The 23003-nt window shown below is 44.8% G+C and overlaps 1 protein-coding gene and 1 pseudogene across 1 annotated transcript in view; one reads left to right on the top strand and one right to left on the bottom strand.

Annotated features, from left to right (window-relative positions):
• Positions 1-12247, bottom strand: part of LOC141156756 (flavin-containing monooxygenase 3-like) — a 92595-nt gene extending 80348 nt beyond the window's left edge. The window contains exon 1 of the mRNA XM_073643115.1: positions 12239-12247. The gene's annotated coding sequence lies outside the window, so the exon portion shown is untranslated. The remainder of the gene's footprint in view (positions 1-12238) is intronic.
• The window catches only part of LOC141156757 (flavin-containing monooxygenase 5-like), a 363305-nt pseudogene continuing 351292 nt past the window's right edge, over positions 10991-23003 (top strand).

The raw sequence follows: 23003 nt of genomic DNA, 5'->3' as shown, positions 1-23003 counted from the left end.
GGTCCGTGCCCAGGGAGTCAAACTAGACGGCAGTCTATTAGTAGTAAATAGTTGATGACTACGCCACCCGTTGAGTGCAGCCAGGAAGCTGCTGCTGCAGGGCAGACCGCTGAGGCCGGTGGTAAGATTGTGCAGCGTGATAGTATAACCCCCAACGGGAGGGGTATGGCCTCAGGGCAGCCGACGTGGATGATGGGGGTAGCAGGAACCACTCAGAGACGGTACGGTGTAGTTCAGGGTCTTTACTGGTAACAACGACAGACCCTCCCGGAGTACTTGCTAGCAAACGAGGCCTGGTCAGTCTTTGAGCAGATGGGATCTCCCCTGGCCAGGCGTAGTTGTAGGCCTCCCAAACTGACTGTACTCTTCTGGCTACCTTGCTAGAAGCTGATGTAAGTAGCCCACGTCCCTGAGTGTACCGTGTGGTGCTCACCCGTATGGCCGGTGACTCGGGGCCTTCTAATGGCTTCCGCTCCACGATGGCGGTGCTGGTCCCACGCGTGTGACCGTGCCTTCGGGCTTCTGGGCCAGAGGACCTGAAATCCCCTGCCCGACGGATTCTGCTGCTGGGTAGGAGTTAGTCCCCACAGCCTCGGACTCCGGGTCCGGTAAAGAATCTTCTTAGTCAGGGCGAGCTCTGTAGCTGCCAGCCCCTGACTCCTTGTAACTCTGCTGTTTCCTATGCTGCTTCTCTTCTCCACTCTCCTTGTCTGACTCACCCTGCCTCAGCCCCGGGTTTATACAGGGGAAGTTCTTCCCCTCCCAAGACTGGGCAGGAGGTGTGGCATGCACAGGATCCCTGACCAAAGGACCTCCCACCTGCTCTCAGACATAATATCTCTATCACTGTGGCAACCAGACCCCTGGGGTGTCACATTCCCCCCTAGTGAAATTTAGTACTCCGGGACTAAACACATTTAGAAAAACATAACAAAGTATAACAATAACAATACTATAAGAAAAACACATAAGATGGTTACGGCGTGTCCGCAACCGGATGCAGTCTTTGAAGAAAAGCAAAGGTGTCCATTTCACCAACACAGGGAGACGTAACCAGGTAGGGGTCTGTCCTACCCCGAGTCCTTAACAGTCTCTAGTCCATCCTGGGTTACGCTCCAACTATATACAAGGATTCCCGGTAAATCCACCAAGGTTTCCTAAAAATAACTAGAAACACAAAATTATACACAAGCAACAAGACACAGAAAAACATAAATAAAACAATTTATACACTTTAAATTCTCTAGCGTGCGGGTAACTGGCCTCTAGTGGCCCGAGTGGACCTACGGAGCTGACTGTCTGGCCCTGAACTACAGGGTGTAGGAGCTGTCAAGGGTAAACTGGGCAGCTGTCTACCGGCTCTTTGTCTCACTAGGGGTACGGCAGGCTCACTATAAGCAGAGGGTTGATTCTCCTGTTCTGCTTGTGTGGAGTCTTCTGCCTCCTGGACCGGCTGTTCTTCCAGCTCTACCCGTTGCTCCGTAGGTTCTTGGGATGATGGTTGGAGGAAGGTGAGTACGGGTACCACAACTGCACCATTGACTTGAGTCCAAGACTGAGGAAAGTCCCCGAGCACGGTACTAACCATATCTTCCCTTTCTTCCACGGGTCGATGGTCTTCTTGTTCTTCTTCAGGGTTCCTCAGTTGTTCGGGACACTTCTTCAGGTGGTCCCGGGATACAATGGCTGTGGTTTCCCCTCCGTCTTTACTGATGGTACAGACCTTCGGGTTCTCGTGGCTTGAGGGCAGTACGGTGTACGGGTCCTTCTCCCACTGGTCGTCCAACTTGTGGAGCCGTCTCTTCCTCTTCAAGACCTGCTCTCCGGGTACCAGGGGAACAGCGGGAGCATACTGGTTGTAAGTTTTCTCTTGTCTTTCCCTAGCCTGACAGAGACTTCGCTCCACGCTCTCCTGTACTCTCCGGTACTGCTGCTGCCTCTCTGTGTCCCAGTCTGTTTCTGGTGAAGTGTCCTCGGGGGTCAGGACTCCCATTTCCAGGTCAACAGGTAACTTACCAGGTCTTGCCCTCATTAGGTAAGCCGGGGTACAGTTGGTGGAACCTACCGGGATGTGGTTGTATAGGTCCACCAGATCGGGCAACTTTTCAGGCCACAGACTGCGTTCTTCCAGGGGCAACGTTTTTAGAAGATCCATTACCACCTGGTTCATTTTTTCACAAAGTCCATTAGTCTGCGGATGGTAGGGTGTCGTCCTTATCTTCCGGCAGCCATACAGATTGCAGAATTCCTGAAAGACCTCCGCTTCAAAGGCAGGTCCCTGGTCCGTCAGCACTTGGTCCGGGTACCCGTGTGGACGGCAGAAGTGCTGCTGGAAGGCTCTAGCTGCTGTTTGAGCCGTTAAGTCCTTGACGGGGACGACAACCAAGAACCGGGAGTAATGATCCACGATGGTTAACGCGTAGACGTAGCCACTTCTGCTTGGGGTCAGTTTTACATGATCCAAGGCTACCAGTTCCAACGGTTGCCGGGTGACGATGGACTGCAGGGGAGTCTTCTGGCTGGCTCGGTCCTTCCTTCTCAGGTTGCACGGGCCACAATCTCTGCACCACTTCTCGATGGTTCCCCTCATGCCTACCCAGTGGAACCGCTCGCGCAGCAGGAACTCCAGCTTTTTCCACCCAAAGTGTCCAGCTCCGTCGTGGTATGCCTCCATCACCATGGCTGCGTCTCTTCGTGGCACCACTACTTGCCAGAGTAATTCATGCGTCCGGGAGTTAACCATTCTGCGGCACAACTTCCCTTTGTAAAGGAACAGTCGACTCTTCTCTGCCCATAGTTGTTTGGCTTCCTCCGGAGCGTCTGGTTCAAGGCGAGCCTCCGGCCGAGTCAGCATCTCCTTCACCAGTCGGACGGCAGGGTCGCTGTCTTGCGTTTCCGCCCAGTTGTAGTGGGGTAAGGGGTTCAACGTAGCAGCCTGCTTACTCCTTACCCGGTGGGAATACTGAATAGTCCCATGACGGTGGAACGCAGGGAGTTCAACTTCTTCCAGTCCCTCCGGATCTTCTCCTCCGTCCGGCAGGTTGGGCATCCTGGACAGGGCGTCCGCGTTGGTATTGGAGCGTCCTGCCCGGTATTTAATTGTGAACTCGTAGTTGGACAGACGGGCCATCCACCTCTGCTCCAGGGCACCGAGTCTTGCCGTGTCCAGGTGTGTCAGCGGGTTGTTATCCGTGTACACGGTGAACCGGGAAGAAGCGAGGTAATGCTTAAAGCGCTCAGTGATTGCCCATACTACGGCCAGGAACTCTAACTTAAATGAGCTGTAATTCTCGGGGTTCCTTTCGGTGGGTCGCAGTTTTCGGCTGGCGTAGGCGATTACTCGTTCCTTCCCCTGCTGGATCTGGGACAGTACGGCTCCTAGCCCGATGTTACTGGCGTCGGTGTAGAGGATAAAGGGCTGGCTATAATCCGGGTACGCCAGGATTTCGTCCCCCGTGAGGGCCATCTTCAGCTGGCGGAAGGACTCTTCTTCCAGCTCTTCCCATTTGAAGGGCGGCTTCTGGTTCTTGGCCTTCCGGGACTGGCCTATCAGGAGGTCCTGCATAGGTGCTGCCTTTTTGGTGAAACCGGGAATAAACCTTCGGTAGTAGCCTACCAACCCGAGGAACTGCCGCACTTCTTTTACGCTGGAGGGGCTTGGCCATTCCTTAATTGCGGTGATTTTATCAGGGTCGGGAGCCACTCCGTCAGCGCTCACTACGTGTCCCAGGTACTGCACCTTTGGTTTCAGGAGGTGACACTTGGAGGGTTTCACCTTTAGGCCGTAACTCGCCAGAGCCTCGAACACTTCCGCCAGGTGTTTCAGGTGGTCCTCATACGTCTTGGAATATACGATGACATCGTCCAGGTACAACAGGACCGTCTCGAAGTTTCTGTGGCCCAGACAACACTCCATTAGGCGTTGGAAGGTTCCTGGTGCGTTGCAGAGTCCGAACGGCATGCAGGTGAACTCGCTAAGTCCCATCGGGGTGGTGAATGCGGTCTTCTCCCGGTCTGCCTCTGCTACAGGAACCTGCCAGTACCCGCTAGTGAGATCCAAGGTAGAGAAGAAGTTAGCAGATCTTAACGCAGCCAATGACTCCTCTATCCTTGGTAAGGGGTACGCATCCTTGTGTGTGATACGGTTGATTTTCCGGTAATCTACACACATCCTCATGGTGTTGTCTTTCTTTTTGACTAAAACTAATGGGGCTGCCCAGGGGCTACAACTATCCCGGATTACCCCAGCCTCCTTCATGTCTCTAAGCATCCCCTTGGCGTGTTGGTAATGTGCAGGGGGTACGGGTCGATACCTCTCTTTTATGGGAGGATGATCTCCCGTGGGGATGCGATGTTCTACCCCCTTGACTCGCCCGAAGTCTAACGGGTGTTTACTAAACACTCTCTCATACTCTTGAACCACCCGATAGACTCCTTGTTTCTGATGTGAGGGAGTGGAGTCAGTACCCAGATGTAGTTGCTGACACCAGTCCTCCATGTCTTTCTTAGAGCCGTTACCTTACTCCGGGTGAGATGGAGGCAAGGGTTCCACAGATTGTATAGAATTTTGATTAGTGATATATAATTTGGCTAGCGTGACATACCGGGGCAGGTACACTTCCCTCTCCCCGATATTTATTATGCGAATGGGCACCCTCCCATGGCGTACATTGACCACCCCCCGTGCTGTCAAAATGGTGGGCCTACTGTCTGAGTAAACTGGTTCTACCATTGCCTGGTAATCTCTACCTCTCAGACCAATAGCTGCCCGGCACCAAATCATCATTTCACTTTTTGGGGGCATGGCAATAGGAAAAGGGTCACACATTCTTACGCTACCAATCTCACCGCCGGAGAGTTCCACTTGTTGCCGTTGCATCAGTGCCCGGATCTCTTTCTGGAGCACCCGCTGCTCGCCAGAGCTGGCATTCTTGGCAACCTGCTGTAAAAGGAAAATCACCTCTGCAAGACAATTTTCAATTACATTAGTTCCTAGAGTTATTTTTGGGTGACTCTCATGTTTATCGATATCTACAATGATCAGTCCCTGTGCGGCCAGTTCGACTCTACCAATTTTGATGGTCACCTCTTTAAATCCGATCTGTGGCACGGGCTGACCATTGCTGGCGATGATACTCAAGTCGTCGTCGGGGTAGCGGGTAATATCCGAGTCATTCCAGTACTGCTTGAAGAGCACGTACGGGATGGTGGTGACCTGTGACCCGGTGTCCAGTAGGGCACTCATGGGAATGCCATCCAGTACCACAGGCAAGACTGGACGTCCTCCCACATATCTGTCGCGCCAGTTCGATGGGCCTGGTGATCTTTTTCCTGGGGGTTGGCCCTCTACCCCAGGTTGTGCCCGTTTAAAGAACAGTACCTTGCCATATGTCCGGGTTGATTGCAGCGGCGGCAGATGGGTCGTCCGTCCTCACTGTATCGGTCACTGGGTCTTCCTCTGGCCGGTGGGGTCCTCCTTGGTCGACGCCATGGGATGTCCTCCGGTCCGGATGCCAGCTGGATCTTCCCTGGGGTGGAAACCTGTAAAGACTGCACAGTTCGGGTTAGCGCAGCAACGCTCTTAGCTAGCTCTTGGACCTGATGGTGTAGGTCTGGAGCCGGGTCATTGTCCAGAGCCTGCGCATCAGCTCCCACAGGCCCTGCTGACAAGGGCGCCGCCTCCTGGTAGTAAGTGGTAGTGGGGCGTCTGTGGGTCACAACGCCACCTGGTGCCGGTTCTCGGAGCACCCGGATGGCTCTGTCCTTGAACTGTGCAAAGTCCAGATGGGGATCCTGTAAGGCCATTGCCCGCAACTGGGTTCGGTGGGCATTGCAATATAAACCCTCTATAAATTGTTCAGTCAACAGCCTGTCCTCGTTTCCCACCCCATCAGGGTCGGTCTGCTTAATGGCCCTCAGGGCCTCTTGTAGGTTTAGTGCATAGTCCCTTATACTCTCATGCGCTCGCTGCTTGCACCCGTAGAATCTAAGCTTAATCTCGGCTGAGGTGCGGGTATCAAAGGTGTCCTTCAGCCGGGTTAGTATCCCTGCGACAGTCTTCCTCCCAGGTGGCCAGGATTTTACTTCCCTTTTGGCTGCCCCAGTTAGTTGGGCCACCAGGATGCTCACTTTTTGCTCTTCTGTGAGGGGGTACACCTGGAAGAGGCTATCCAGCTTTTCTCTAAAGTCATGCAGGGTATGTGACTCCCCTGAGTACTGGGGTAGCCAAGCTGCTCCCGGGATATAGGGCATGGTGAAGGGCATAACTGCAGCAGCGGTGGCGCTGGCGGGGGTTGAGGCAGCGAAGCTCTCTTCCGTATCCGACATCTTCCTCCCCCCTAGTGGACCGTGGCCTACCTTGCGATGATCCTCTTCCGTAGGCCGCGGCTCCGCAGTGGATCGTCAGGGTTGAGGACCTTCCGTCGCGCTCCTGTGACGTCGGCGTCTGCTGGGCTCCTTCCAGGACCTTACGCAACGTCCGGACGTGAGGCGGGGCTTCAGTTCTCGCGCGCTTTCGGAGTCCACGCCCCTCTTCTTCCCGCGCGGCGTCCTCAAGATGGCGTCCAATGGCGGGAAAACTCCACGGATGGCGGGAAGAAGGTCGAAGATGGCGCCGGATGGCGGGAAAACTTCGCGGATGGCGGGAATCTTCACCACTGGTAAGTTTGAACAGTCTTTGCTTTTCAGGCACGCAGTACCCGGTGGTTGCGGGCACGAAATCCTGCCGACTACGCCAAAGTTGACGCGCCCCTGGGCCTGTGTCGCGCTGCGGTGCGCACGCGGGAGCTTACCCGGAGCCGGATCCGTGGAGGGTTGTAATCTCGTGGCGGTGACCCGGTCCGTGCCCAGGGAGTCAAACTAGACGGCAGTCTATTAGTAGTAAATAGTTGATGACTACGCCACCCGTTGAGTGCAGCCAGGAAGCTGCTGCTGCAGGGCAGACCGCTGAGGCCGGTGGTAAGATTGTGCAGCGTGATAGTATAACCCCCAACGGGAGGGGTATGGCCTCAGGGCAGCCGACGTGGATGATGGGGGTAGCAGGAACCACTCAGAGACGGTACGGTGTAGTTCAGGGTCTTTACTGGTAACAACGACAGACCCTCCCGGAGTACTTGCTAGCAAACGAGGCCTGGTCAGTCTTTGAGCAGATGGGATCTCCCCTGGCCAGGCGTAGTTGTAGGCCTCCCAAACTGACTGTACTCTTCTGGCTACCTTGCTAGAAGCTGATGTAAGTAGCCCACGTCCCTGAGTGTACCGTGTGGTGCTCACCCGTATGGCCGGTGACTCGGGGCCTTCTAATGGCTTCCGCTCCACGATGGCGGTGCTGGTCCCACGCGTGTGACCGTGCCTTCGGGCTTCTGGGCCAGAGGACCTGAAATCCCCTGCCCGACGGATTCTGCTGCTGGGTAGGAGTTAGTCCCCACAGCCTCGGACTCCGGGTCCGGTAAAGAATCTTCTTAGTCAGGGCGAGCTCTGTAGCTGCCAGCCCCTGACTCCTTGTAACTCTGCTGTTTCCTATGCTGCTTCTCTTCTCCACTCTCCTTGTCTGACTCACCCTGCCTCAGCCCCGGGTTTATACAGGGGAAGTTCTTCCCCTCCCAAGACTGGGCAGGAGGTGTGGCATGCACAGGATCCCTGACCAAAGGACCTCCCACCTGCTCTCAGACATAATATCTCTATCACTGTGGCAACCAGACCCCTGGGGTGTCACACTTCCAGCACTGTTTATCCACTACTGCTAAGCTGTCTTTATACTGGCTGCAATGGTGACGGCAAATGTGGTCTAGAGTTACAGCGGAGGAGCAGGCAGGAAGCTCTGTAAATAATAACAGACCACAAAAATGGCTGCTGGGAAATCAAGGGAAGCCAAAAGAAGAACACAAAGATAAAAAGGAGGATAAGAGACTCATTACATGGACAGCCAGTTTATTTTTAATTTGTGTGTTCGGAAAGCCCTTTTAAATCTAGACTGTAAGCCACCATTAACACAATAAATAGTTAATCCATTGGACTCGAGCTTCAGGTTGTCTAAAAATACTATAGTCTGTTAGAATTATTGCACCACTTTGGGCAACAAGAGGGATTGGTTGCATAGTTCTATGATTAGATGAAACTTTAGGTCATTTTGATACCGAGAACGCACAGATAAAACAACTAAGGCCTAAGGCTTAACATATCAGCTTATGGTATGTATGAACCAACTTTGTACATTCTATTGTTATATAGAATGGGGTCTGTCTGCTTTATAATATCCCTTTTGAAAAAACATGTTACAAAAATTTGAGTTAATAGAGTTCATAGTCCATATTCCATAATCCAGAGCAGAGAGAAGATACAAAAAAACATTATTAGTCTGAATGATCATTGATTTCAGTAAGAATGGTTCTTCATTTTCCTTACGGCGGTCATGAGGGGATGTTGCCTATATACTGCTGAATTTCTCCACACATTGTAACTTAGTCTCAGCAGACACAAAAGCGGGACACCCTGCAATTTGCTTATCAGATTTTAGACCCATCAAAATATCATTGATATTTGGGCTATTATAGGACAGTTGAAAGTAAAATAGCCCAATAAGTGATACATCGCTACACATCTCTAGCTGCAGCAGCAATATCGCAAATACAAAAAAAAAAAAGGTTCCTCCTATGTTTTTGGACCTTGGCAACAGTCAGAGTTTATAATATAACCTCTTGGGAAAATTAATTTTACACTTGTAGTCTATGGGGAAAATAGATTACTGTCAGCTACTTGGTATTAAATTAGTGTGAGACTTTGTAGGGTAATATATAGTGTTTGTGTTGTCACTGCAAAAATAATAGAGACCTTGACAAGAAGATTACACTAATTTTTCTGTGCTTATTATTTTGTATTTAAATGGATTTTCCCACGAAAAAAGTACATTTTAAGTAATAGATTTTGGAATAAAAATAAGTTCCACAATTGGATATATTAAAAAATGTTTTTCCTGTGCTGAGATAATCTTATAAATGTGCCCCTGCTGTGTACTGTGTAATGGCTGTGTCTGACCCTGCAGGAACATTGTCTGAACAATACCACAAGTTCATGGCAAGGGGGAAGAAGAAAAAGAGTATACAGACAGGACAGCATGGTAAAACACAGCCATTACACAGTACACAGCAGGGGCACATTTATAAGATTATCTCAGCACAGGAACATTATTCTTAAACACATCCTATTATGGAACTTATTATTCAAAGATCTATTGATTAAAATAAACTTTGTTAGTGGGAAAACCACTTTAAGAACTGTCCTTCATTCAAATTCTAAATCCATAAAGCATATTGTGCCTCTTAGTGACAGTAACCAAATCATTTTGTGTACCATTGTATCTGCTGTCATGTACAATAAATATGCATGGCAATTTGTGTTGGTCATTTTATTTATTTATTTTTTTTTTCTAAGGGTTATATTGTCAGAGTCATGCATCACATGTTTTTCTAATCCTGGAAAATCCCTGTGCTGGAAGCCAACAAAGGCTCATCTACACAACTTGTGACTATTGGGTTAAACAGTAAGTCAATTTAGTGCAGGGACAAACCTGAAAATCTTGTGACATGAGGGATGACATAACCTCTGGAGAAAAGTGTCCTATTGGTCTCTGGTTAGTATACTGTTTTACTGTTCAGAATAGCCAAGTTGACTGTTTTTTAGAACAAAATCATCCCACAAAAACATATATTTTGGAGTATACATTACTATTATTGTAATGCAGGTTAAGGGATCTTTGGAGAAGTCCAATGTTTAAAAGATGAATTACCTTCAACTGTCCTGTAATAGCCCAAATATCAATGATATTTTGATGGGTCCAAAATCTGATAAGCAAATTGCAGGGTGTCCCGCTTTTGTGTCTGCTGAGACTAAGTTACAATGTGTGGAGAAATTCAGCAGTATATAGGCAACATCCCCTCATGACCAATGTAAGGAAAATGAAGAACCATTCTTACTGAAATCAATGGTCATTCAGACCAATAAGGTTTTTTTGTATCTTCTCTCTGCTCTGGATTATGGAAAATGGACTCTTAACTCAAATTTTTGTAACATGTTTTTTCAAAAGGGATATTATAAAGCAGACAAACCCATTCTGTATAACAATAGAATGTACAAAGTTGGTTCATACATACCATGAGCTGATATGTTAAGCCTTAGGCCTTAGTTGTTTTATCTGTGCGTTCTTAGTATCAAAATAACCTCAAGTTTCATCTAATCATAGAACTATGCAACCAATCCCTCTTGATACCCAATGTGTTGCAATAATTCTAACAGACTATAGTATTTTTAGACAACCTGAAGCTCGAGTCCAAGGAATTAACTATTCATTGCCTTACTAGTGGCTTACAGTCTAGATTTAAAAGGGCTTTCCGAACACACAAATAAAAAAAACCTGGCTGTCCATGTAATGAGTCTCTTATCCTCCTTTTTAACTTTGTATTCTTTTGGCTTCCCTTGATTTCCCTGCAGCCATTTTTGTGGTCTGTTATTATTTATGGAGCTTCCTGCCTGCTCCTCCGCTGTAACTCTAGACTACATTACCCATGAGTTACAGCTATATCTGTCCACAGTTCAAACACTCCCTCTTTCAGTGTCCACCCACTTCACCTACAAAGCACTATCCTGAGACTTCTATACAGTCTCAAGACGGATAAATTGCTATCCACACAGTTTCTTCTTCCTATTGTTCTCCCCTTAGTATGTATTATCTTAAGATTCTCCTATAGTCAATAATGTTACAGGTGCTGATACTGGGACTACAAAGGCTCAGTGTACTGCAGGGGGAAAATTAGTCAGATAATGGATTCATCCATTTAATGTAAAGCACTCTGGAACGCCAAGTAGCATCCTTTCTGGCAAAAGTTTGTGGAGCAGGTAATACTTCTGTTGCTTCCCCTCTCTGCACACATCCCCACTCACTCACAAATTACTGGGAATCTTAGGCCATGCCATCCACTACATCACCATTTAGAACACACTGCTCTGAGATCTGTCAGCTGAGCCCTGCCTCCTGCATTCAGGGTTGTCCTTGACTGACCAGCTATATTCCTTTGAAAAGCACAGACAGAAAATCTCTTTACTCTGTGCTTTGAATGGACTGTAATGGGAAGTAAGGAGCTATTTGGTCACATGACTACATTTGACAGCTCAGGAACAGATCAGAATGTTAACAGTAAGTAAATTATGAACTTTCTTCATAATATTCTGTGTGCTCCGAAAACCACTTTTAAGAGGTGACCTTGGCAGCTTTTTCCCAATGACTATTTTAAATTTTCAAATAGAGAATATACTGTACTCGATCAGATAGTAAACTGCAGAAATATTAATAGTAGTATAAGGCAGATTCCTAATATTTTAGTTTTTGTCCAAACTGGAGATGTACATAAAAACTGGAAAAAATCAACACTGAAATTATTGGATTCATCGACACTATAAAGTACATGTTTTATAACATTAATTAGTTACCTATAGGCCATGTTCACGCATTCATTATTAGGTCGGTATTTTACATCAGTATTTGTAAGCCAAAACCAGGAGTGGGTGATAAATACAGAAGTGGTGATGTGTTTCTATTATACTTTTCCTCGGATTGTTCAACTCCTTGTTTTGGCTTATAATTACTGATGTAAAATACTGACCAAATACTGAATGTGTGAACGTGGCCATACAAAGACAATAGAGAATGAAGTTTCAGTATGTGACTTGTTATCCCAATTGAGAGAATTAATATTTTACATAACCTTGCATATGGAAAGTTACTGCACTCCCTTTCCCCTTGTGTCTATTCCCTATTGCCTTTTAATTTTAAGGTTGCACTGTCAAGGTTTTCTCTCCCTGCTTACACCATTTTTTCTTACTTTTTTGTAGTTCTATTTATATTTAACATTGTTATCGGTATTTGTTTTATAGAAGCCAGGAAGATAATGACAATGTATAAATTAATGCAACTTCAGTGTATACTACTTTTACAACTTCTAGTAACAATGTCTCCATTATATTCTGGTTAGTTTAGGATATCATATTAATTTAAATACTTTATAGTGTCTAAGAATATTGTTTAATCGTTAAATATCAGCAAGGAAGATAACATACAGGCTAGTAGGAATGTTACAGAAGATTACTATGGGTTAACTATGGAATAGTAAAATCTACACGGTACACATTTTTACTGTACCTGCACACATTGGAGCATAAATGGTACCTGTCTGCTACTTGTTTTACTTACTTTCTGCTGTTCTTGGTGAAGATTAGGTTTTCTTTTGTGATGATTTTTATGTGAAATGAGCAGAACCTTGACAGGACATTAATCTGCTGCTAGTTCTGTAGTTTGCAGTCTGCCAAGATTTTTTTTAGAGATCTTGCAAAACAACAATTTCAGACTCCACCCTGTATCAAGAAAGGGGATGTCAAATTTGCAGTTAATGTCTTTCTTAAAATCATATGTATTAAGGGCAACACTTAGGATGAGTGCAATATGAGAAGACTGTTATATGGGACTATAGATTCCAGCAAACCTGTTCAAGACCAGCACCTTGAGGGCTTACTTTTGAGCACACTGAATATTAGGAAAAGTCATCACTATTATTAAATACTAGTTATGGAAAACTATTGGACTCCTTTAAAGGGGTTTTCAGCTTTCAGATACTTGTCCTTACAAATGTTACAAACTAAGTTGAGTTTTCACAGCTGCTCCCAGTGTCTGTTATTGCCTGCGGTGCTGACATCACGTCCACAGGACTGCAGCCAATCAGTGAGCTCAGCGTCTCCGAGCAGCTTGTGCCGTCCACTCGGGCAGAGCCACTGAAATCACTTCTTGGCTTTAGCGTTGTCAGTGTGACATCAGCACCCCACACAGATGACACTTAATTTTAATAATGAGATTACTCAGTTAATTTTGCATGAACAGGTATCTAGTATTAAATTATTTTCCTAGCAAAACATTAGGTGAACTAACATTGAATATATGGCCTAATTCACATGTCCGTTTTTGACATACACATGCTATACATTTGTAACAAGCAGGGCGGCCATGGCCGAGGGTTACATCCCATCTGCGCCCCGCCACGCCACACTGCTATTAGCTTGGCGATGCGCCACTGCAAACCGCATCCTGCCATTTGACATGGCAGGCTAGGACCCAACAAAGTATACATGAATGAGAGAAACCAGAGTCTAAAAATAAACTTTTCTTTACTGAACAAACTGATAAGAAGTATATACATCAGATATCAGGCACAACACTTACAGAACACATCCTCTGCGCAATCCAGAGGTAAGAACTTTATGGTTACATGTAGCAGCACATTACTTTTGTTATTTATTACATTAGACAAGCAAACCATTATGGGAACCTCCATCTTCCCTTCGTGAGAGATCCTCACTGGCTGAGGAGCGTCGCTACAACTCCTCACTACTATTCTCAAAGTCCATTTTATTTGAGCCACATGCCCCTTGGTGTGCCACAGCATCTTCATTTTAGAAGAACACATGTCCCAGCCTGGCCATCTTCTTCTCTATGACCCTCCGGTTTGGCTACTCTTTTTATTCTTATCTAGTATAGATAATGTTTGCTGTAGGCTCCCACTTACCTGACATTAGGAATCTTTCGGCCACTTTAAGGGAATCTGTCAGCAGGCTTTTACTATGTAACCTGAAGACAGCAGGAGATAGAGGCTGAGACACTGATTAAAGTGATGTGTTGCTTATCAGACGTTGTGCTGTTGTTTACTTACACTGACTGTTTTATCAGTAGGGCTTTATCACTTCCAGGTCTGGTGCTCACATGACTGCTAGTCCAACCACACCACCTCCTGTGATAAGCAGCTCACTGTCAATAGACAATGCACCTAGAGACAGCCAGAAAGACTATGAAAATCCTAATGACAGATTATGAAAGGACACCTTCATAAACTATATCATGTAGCCTATAGAGAACATTGAAGAACAATCATTCCATAGTAAGAAAAAAAATATATATATATATCTTTATTAACTAAATATAAACATATAACATTTAATGTGACAGAATACAGACAACCAACGAAGAAAAAAAAAAATGCCAGGACCAAAATACATCCACATTATTTAAAAAGATGTACATTTTATTGAATAAAAGACACAAACAAATATTATAGGAATCCAACAACAGGTATAATGATGCACAGAAAGGTGAGTGAGCAACAGAGATAGCCCAATCTCTTGAGCAGGGGGTTGGACCAGATGACCCAGGAGGTCCCTTCCAACTCTACCATTCTATAATTCTATAATTCTATAATTCAATACTGTATATACTCTAATTAATTCTGTAGGTATAAAGTGAAATAGTGCTCAATAAATCTCTGATTATATAAATAATACATCAAATACATATATATAAAGAAAATATATATGTGTGCACTCAAAGTGAGTATATAATCAACATAATCATAAATCAATGTATTTGTGAATCAAACCTACATACATAATTGGGTACTATAACTCAACTTTAAGCATATAAGCAATCCATGAATATAGAGTAATATAGTCACTGCTCACTCACCATTGGGTTGTTGGTGAGTGAGCAGTGACTATATTACTCTATATTCATGGATTGCTTATATGCTTAAAGTTGAGGGATAGTACCCAATTATGTATGTACAGTGGTGGCCAAAAGTATTGGCACTCCTGCAATTCTGTCAGCTAATACTCAGTTTCTTCCTGAAAATGATTGCAATCACAAATTCTTTGGCATTATTATCTTCATTTAATTTGCTTGCAAGGAAAAAACACAAAAGAGAATGAAGCAAAAATCAAATCATTGATCATTTCACACAAAACTCCAAAAATGGGCCAGACAAAAGTATTGGCACCCTCAGCCTAATACTTGGTTGCACAACCTTTAGCCAAAATAACTGCGAACAACCGCTTCCGGTAACCATCAATGAGTTTCTTACAATGCTCTGCTGGAATTGTAGACCATTCTTCTTTGGCAAACTGCTCCAGGTCCCTGATATTTGAAGGGTGCCTTCTCCAAACTGCCATTTTGAGATCTCTCCACAGGTGTTCTATGGGATTCAGGTCTGGACTCATTGCTGGCCACCTTAGAAGTCTCCAGTGCTTTCTCTCAAACCATTTTATAGCGCTTTTGGAAGTGTGTTTTGCGTCATTGTCCTGCTGGAAGAAACATGACCTCTGAGGGAGACCCAGCTTTCTCACACTGGGCCCTACATTATGCTGCAAAATTTGTTGGTAGTCTTCAGACTTCATAATGCCATGCACATGGTCAAGCAGTCCAGTTCCAGAGGCAGCAAAGAAACCCCAAAACATCAGGGAACCTCCGCCATGTTTGACTGTAGGGACCGTGTTCTTTTCTTTGAATGCCTCTTTTTTTTTCCTGTACACTCTATGTTGATGCTTTTTCCCAAAAAGCTCTACTTTTGTCTCATCTGACCAGAGAACATTCTTCCAAAACGTTTTAGGCTTTCTCAGGTAAGTTTTGGCAAACAGCCTGGCTTTTTTATGTCTCGGGGTAAGAAGTTGGGTCTTCCTGGGTATCCTACCATACAGTCCCTTTTCATTCAGACGCCGACGGATAGTACGGGTTGACACTGTTGTACCCTCGGACTGCAGGGCAGCTTGAACTTGTTTGGATGTTAGTCGAGGTTCTTTATCCACCACCCGCACAATCTTGCGTTGAAATCTCTCGTCAATTTTTCTTTTCCGTCCACATCCAGGGAGGTTAGCCACAGTGCCATGGGCTTTAAACTTCTTGATGACACTGCGCACGGAAGACACAGAAACATTCAGGTCTTTGGAGATGGACTTGTAGCCTTGAGATTGCTCATGCTTCCTCACAATTTGGTTTCTCAAGTCCTCAGACAGTTCTTTGGTCTTCTTTCTTTTCTCCATGCTCAATGTGGTACACACAAGGACACAGGACAGAGGTTGAGTCAACTTTAATCCATGTTAACTGGCTGCAAGTGTGATTTAGTTATTGCAAACACCAGTTAGGTGCCACAGGTAAGTTACAGGTGCACGAATTAGAGAAGCATCACATGATTTTTCAAACAGTGCCAATACTTTTGTCCACCCCCTTTTTTAGGTTTGGTGTGGAATTATATCCAATTTGGCTTTAGGACAATTCTTTTTGTGTTTTTTCATTGAAGACAATTTAAATGAAGATAATAATACCAAAGAATTTGTGATTGCAATCATTTTCAGGAAGAAACTGAGTATTATCTGACAGAATTGCAGGGGTGCCAATACTTTTGTCCGGCCCTTTTTTGGAGTTTTGTGTGAAATGATCAATGATTTGATTTTTGCTTCATTCTCTTTTGTGTTTTTTCCTTGCATACAAATTAAGTGAAGAGAATAATACCAAAGAATATGTGATTGCAATCATTTTCAGGAAGAAACTGAGTATTATCTGACAGAATTGCAGGGGTGCCAATACTTTTGGCCACCACTGTAGGTTTGATTCACAAATACATTGATTTATGATTTATTATGTTGATTATATACTCACTTTGAGTGTACACATATATATTTTCTTTATATATATGTATTTGATGTATTATTTATACAATCAGAGATTTATAGAGCACTATGTCACTTTATACCTACAGAATTAGAGTATATACAGTATTGGGCTCTCTCTGTTGCTCACTCACCTTTCTGTGCATCATTATACCTGTTGTTGGATTCCTATAATATTTGTTTGTGTCTTTTATTCAATAAAATTTACATCTTTTTAAATAATGTGGATGTATTTTGGTCCTGGCATTTTTTTATTTTTTTTTCTTCGTTGGATGTATTTATAGGTAATAATGCCCTCTAGGATATCTTATATATACCAGGGATTCGTTGCAGTTTTTTGTAAATAGAATACAGACAACATAGACTAATACAAATAGAAAGGCAGCTCCAAACACACACACACCAATTATATCAAGCAGTGACACCACTGCTACCAAGCTATGAAGGCGTCAATAAACACAGGGGAGTGTAAATAGACACTCATTTGAATATCTTACCAACAGCCAACAGAGTCATCAACACATGAGACGTATCACATGTATCCCAAATGTGATTATATTTACAGAGTTGATGAGTACTCAGAAAATATTATGCTCTGATGCTATACTACCATATCACCAAGCACATATCCTGATACATGTATACTCATGTCCACATATATAAAACTATCCAGTGCTAGATCAGGAATATGTTACCTGAGACCATGATGTCACCAGGTGTGGTGTTGGAGCTACCGATCTCCTCTGCACACCGACGCATTTCACCACAACAGTGGTTTCATCAGGAGGTAAGTGACCTTGTTTATAGGGTTGTTTAGATATGCCATTTCAATTATCTACACCTGTAATGGCCGGTTTGCCCACCGCGCTGATGCTTGTGTATTTGGCGTGCCCCCCGCCATATTGCCACGTCACTGCAGGGCCGGCGCTCAGTGTCGGCATCACCCGGGAACATGAGTGGGTCAGCTGGCCTGCCCCATAACCTAGGAGATGCCGGACACTATGTGAGCACCTTCCTGCAGCGACCGAGGCAGCGCATGCGCAGTGCGTGCCACCAAGCCCCAGAGCGCTGAAACTAAAGGTAAGGACACTCAAAGTGTGAATAGGACCTTCCCGTCACCAATCACAGAATGAGAAACGGGAGGAAAAAGCTCAAAAATGAAGCGAGGTGCATATATTGTTACAAAGAAGGAGGGAATAGGGACCTATGCATGATGATCAATGTCCTAATTATCCACCATTCCACCAATCATAAACACCACTAATGCAGCACACCAATAGATATTTATCCCACATAAGGTGATTCTATTTAGAAGCCATAAGAATATAGCCAATACATATTGTGCTTATACTGGCATTTCTATCATATATGTTGCCAATGGTGTGCATAAAAGCTGTACATATATATGATAAAAGTGGAAAGAGCCACATATATGTAATAGATCAATCTGTTTGTAATGACTCTATATAATATATGAGTCTCACTTTTTGTATTGAAGAAATGAAATGATTGAACTTTTTTATGATATTCTAATTTAGTGAGATGCATCTGTAGAACAATCTTGTGGCTCCTTCATGGACTCTCTGGTGATTGGGGAGTCTAGTCATCCCACATGGAATCACATGAGAAATCTGGAATAAAAAATCCTGTGGCTCCTTTATGAACGTTATGGACCCTTCTCTCTGTGGTTACCAATGAATATCACTCTACAGTATATTGACAACTATGAGAGTGGGAGTGTAGATATACAGTAATAGGCAGATATACCCCTTTATATATATATTCTGTGTTTTCCAGAGCCAACAGGTTCTTCCTATCTATTATTTTTTTGCTATCTTTTATGATGAAGTTAGGTGGGCCTGTTATTCCTATGCAGCCTTATGGACATTTGAATATATCAATATGTATTAGGCCATGGTATTTACATATATAGGGAGTTCATTGTACAGTGGGTACGGAAAGTATTCAGACCCCTTTAAATTTTTCACTCTGTTTCATTGCAGCCATTTGGTAAATTCTAAAAAGTTTTTTTTCTCATTAAAGTGCACTCTGCACCCCATCTTGACTGAAAAAAAAACAGAAATGTAGAAATTGTTGCAAATTTATTAAAAAAGAAAAACTGAAATATCAAATGGTCATAAGTATTCAGACATATTTAAGTCACATGCTGTCCATTTCCTTGTGATCCTCCTTGAGATGGTTCTACTGCTTCATTGGAGTCCAGCTGTGTTTAATTAAACTGATAGGATTGACTAGGAAAGGCACACACCTGTCTATATAAGACCTCACAGCTCACAGTGCATGTCAGACCAAATGAGAATCATGAGCTCAAAGGAACTGCCCAAGGAGTTCAGAGACAGAATTGTGGCAAGGCACAGATCTGGCCATCTGGACAAAAGAATTTCTGCATTACACAAGGTTCCTAAGAGCACAGTGGCCTCCATAATCCTTAAATGGAAGACGTTTGAGACCACCAGAAGTCTTCCTAGACCTGGCCGACCATCCTAACTGAGCAATCGTGGGAGAGGAGCCTTTGTGAGAGATGTAAAGAAGAACCCCAAGATCACTGTGGCTGAGCTCCAGAGATGCAGTAGGGAGATGGGAGAAAGTTCCACAAAGTCAACTATCACTGCAGCCCTCCACCAGTCGGGCCTTTATGGTAGAGTGGCCCGACAGAAGACTCTCCTCAGTGCAAGACATATGAAAGCCCGCATAGAGTTTGCTCAAAAACACATGAAGGATTCCCAGACTATGAGAAATAAGATTCTCTGGTCTGATGAGATGAAGATAGAACTTTTTGGTGATAATTCTAATGTGTGGAGAAAACCAGGCACTGCTCATCACCTGCCCAATACAATCCCAACAGTGAAACATGGTGGTGGCAGCATCATGCTGTGGGGGTATTTTTCAGCTTCAGGGACTGGACGACTGGTTGCAATTTAAGGAAACATGAATTCGGCCAAGTGCAGAGATATCCTGGATGAAAACCTCTTCCAGAGTGCTCTGGACCTCACACTTGGCCGAATGTTCACCTTCCAACAAGACAATGACCCTAAGTACACAGTTAAAATAACAAAGGAGTGGCTTCAGAACAATTCTGTGACCATTCTTGACTGGCCCAGCCAGAGTACTGACCTAAACCCAATTGAGCTTCTCTGGAGAGACCTGAAAATGGGTGTCCACTAAAGTTCACCATCCAACCTTACGGAACTGGAGAGGATCTGCAAGGAAGAATGGCAGAGGATCCTCAAATTCAGGTGTGAAAAACTTGTTGCATCATTCCCAAGAAGACTCATGGCTGTACTAGCTCAAAAGGGTGCTTCTACTCAATACTGAGCAAAGGGTCTGAATACTTATGACCATGTGATATTTCAGTTTTTCTTTTTTAATAAATTTGCAAATATTTCTACATTTCTGTTTTTTTCAGTCAAGATGGGGTGCAGATTGTATTTTAATGAGAAAAAAATGAACTTTTTAGAATTTACCAAATGGCGGCAATGAAACAAAGAGTGAAAAATGTAAAGGGGTCTGAATACTTTCTGTACCCACTGTATGTGGCCTTTTCCACTTTTATCATATATAGGTACAGCTTTTATGCACACCATTGGCAGTAATTATAATAGAAATGCCAGTATAAGCACAATATGTATTGGCTATATTCGTATGGCTCCTAAATATAATCACCTTAAGTGGGATAAATATCTATTGGTGTGCTGCATTAGTGCTGTTTATGATTGGTGAAATGAATGAATGAATGAATGAATGAATAATTAGGACATTGATCTTTATGCATAGATCCCTAATCACTCCTTTTTTGTAACAATATATGAGCCTCACTTCACTTTTGAGCTCCCCCCCCTTTCTCATTCCGTGATTGGTGACGGGAAGGTCTTATTCACACTTTGAGTGTCCTTACCTTTAGTTTCGGCTTTCTGGGTGTCACAGGTGTGTCAGATGTGACAGACAGTCGCCCTGCAGTTGGTTGTAGGAGATCTCTTCGTTTGGCATTACAGACACCTTCTTAAATCTGTCTCACTCTAGAATCCAGCGGTTACATCCCTCCTGCTCTAATTGACACCCAGTTCTGGGTGTTTAAATACTTTCTGTTTGCTACAGGGAGGTACCTATGATATTCACATGTTCCCTTGTGAATGCTTGGAGCTATTGCAGTCTGCTTACTTCCTCTCTGGTGCTAGGAGGACGTTTGGTGTAATCTCTCTGAAGTCAGCTCAAGCTAAGTTACTTTCCCCCATGTTTGTCTCCCTTGTTGTCTTTAATTGTTAGTGGGGGCTGACTAGTGCTCACCCCCCCCTTCCCTATCCAGGGCCAAGTGCTAGGGAGATACAGGACTTTGGGTCCGCACAGGAACCTATCTAGGGACTATAGGGGAGACAGGGTGATATCAGGTCAGCCTAGGAGGTCTCCACTCCCCCTTTCCCCTGTGTCTATGCTCCCTTCCCCTCTTCCCTTTGTGTTGCACTTAGTCTTTCCCACACCTTGCGTGACAATATAACCGGCCGTGCACATTTAGAAAAAAAACAAAAAACTGACACTTGTTTATTTGTGTGGTTCTTTTTTTTCGGGCTTGTTTTTTTTTTTTTCTTTTGGAATGATTTCAGCTGCAGAGCAGCTGCGCTGTCTGTCTCTGGAGGTGACTGACCTCCGCTGTGAGGTTCAGCAGCAGCATCAGCGGCTACAGGTTGCTAATGTGGAGGTTTCTGCCTGTAGGCCCGTCCAGCCTGAACCCAAGGCTGCCCTCCCAGACAGGTTTTCAGGTGGTAGGGACAAGTTTTTTGTGTGCAAGGAGGCCTGCAAACTGTACTTTAAACTTCGTCCTTACTCCTCCGGAAGTGAGGAGCAATGGGTGGGAATTGTGATCTCACTGCTGCAGAGAGATCCTCAATCCTGGGCGTTTTCTTTACTGCATATTCGGTTTGTCTCCAGTCTGTGGAAAGTTTTTTTGGGGCCCTCTCCCTGATCTATGATGACCCTGACTGAGTCGCCTTTGCTGAGTATAAACTACATCGCCTTCAGCAGGGGCATCTGTCAGTGGAGACATACAGCACTGAATTCCGCAGATAGGCAATGGACTCAAAATGGAAGAATTTTGTGAGGGCTTTACTGAAAAGTTGAAAGATGCTTTGGCAGAGTATGAAACCCCTGAGTCATTGAAGGCTGCTTTGTCAGTAGCCATACATCTTGATAGACGCCTTCGGGATAAGTGGGTGAGACCACCATCTCCGGGGCCTTCTTGTCGGGCTTATGCACCTTTGCCGGGGGAGCGGTCTGGTGATGAACCAGTATCGAGGGATGTGGAGGAACCCATGCAGTTAGGGGGTGCCTCTGCATCATACATTGCCCCGGAGATTTGCAAGAAAAAAAGTGTATGTTTTTTTGTGGGAAAAAGGGACATTTTATTGGGGCCTGTCCTTCGATTCCTAAGCAAAAGGAAGCTTGATTAACCCTTGGTACTCTGGAGTTGGATAAGCAAGGGGTGCATTTATCGCCAACCTGCAGTTCCAGGTTTGTCCTGAGAGCAAAGGTGGTCCTAGAGAGCAAAACCAAGAAAATTTCTGTGTTTGTTGACAATGGAGGCGGAGTCAGCATGGTTGATGCTGAGTTGTGAAAACTCATGGTCTCGCTTGCTGTACTTTAGCTAAGCCTATTCCCGTCTTTGCCATTGACTCAGCGCCACTTGCACAGAATGCACTAACTCAGATTGTACATAATGTAAAACTGAGGGTGGGGTCGGTTCATTGTGAGATAATTCCATGCTATGTTTTGGACAGTCTTCCCACCCCTATTGTTTGGGGTCTTCCCTGGTTGGTGAAACATAATCCATTGGTGGATTGGCAAGCCAGAGAGACCATTGAATGGGGAGAGTACTGCCATGAGAACTGTTAAAATATTTCCCTTGCTACAGTCTGTACAGAAATATTACCTGCTTTTCTGTCTGGTTTTGTGGACAATTTTTCTGAGAGGGGGTGTCAGGATTTGCCTCCTCATCATGCATATGACTGCCCTATTAACCTGACCCCTTGAGCTAAACTACCAAAGTCCAGACTGTATAATCTTAATGGCCCTGAGAGACAAGCCATGAAGGATTTCATTGTGAAAAGTTTGGAGAAGGGACATATCAGGCCCACATCTTCGCCTGTGGCAACAGGGCTCTTCTCCGTAATGGCGGTCTATGTCCCTGTTTAGATTTCCAGGAATTAAATCAATTTACCATCCGAGATCCATATTCTCTTCCTCTAATTCCAGATTTGTTCAGCCATGTTGTGGGAGCTAAGGTATTCTCCAAGTTGGATTTAAGGGGAGCCTACAATCTGGTTAGAATCAGGGAAGGGAATGAATGGAAAACAGCATTCAATACCCCTGAAGGGCATTTCGAGAGTCTGGTTATGCCTTTCAGTTTGACCAATGCACCTGCTTTGTTCCAGTATTTCATAAATGATATTTTCCACATTTGGTGG

The sequence above is a fragment of the Phyllobates terribilis genome, unplaced genomic scaffold (genome assembly GCF_046119375.1).
Source record: "Phyllobates terribilis strain yellow unplaced genomic scaffold, ASM4611937v1 Scaffold_8__6_contigs__length_399053987, whole genome shotgun sequence".
Classification (NCBI taxonomy): Eukaryota; Metazoa; Chordata; class Amphibia; order Anura; family Dendrobatidae; genus Phyllobates; species Phyllobates terribilis.
Note: the sequence above shows the minus strand (reverse complement) of the source record. Positions and strands in the feature narration are given on the sequence as shown.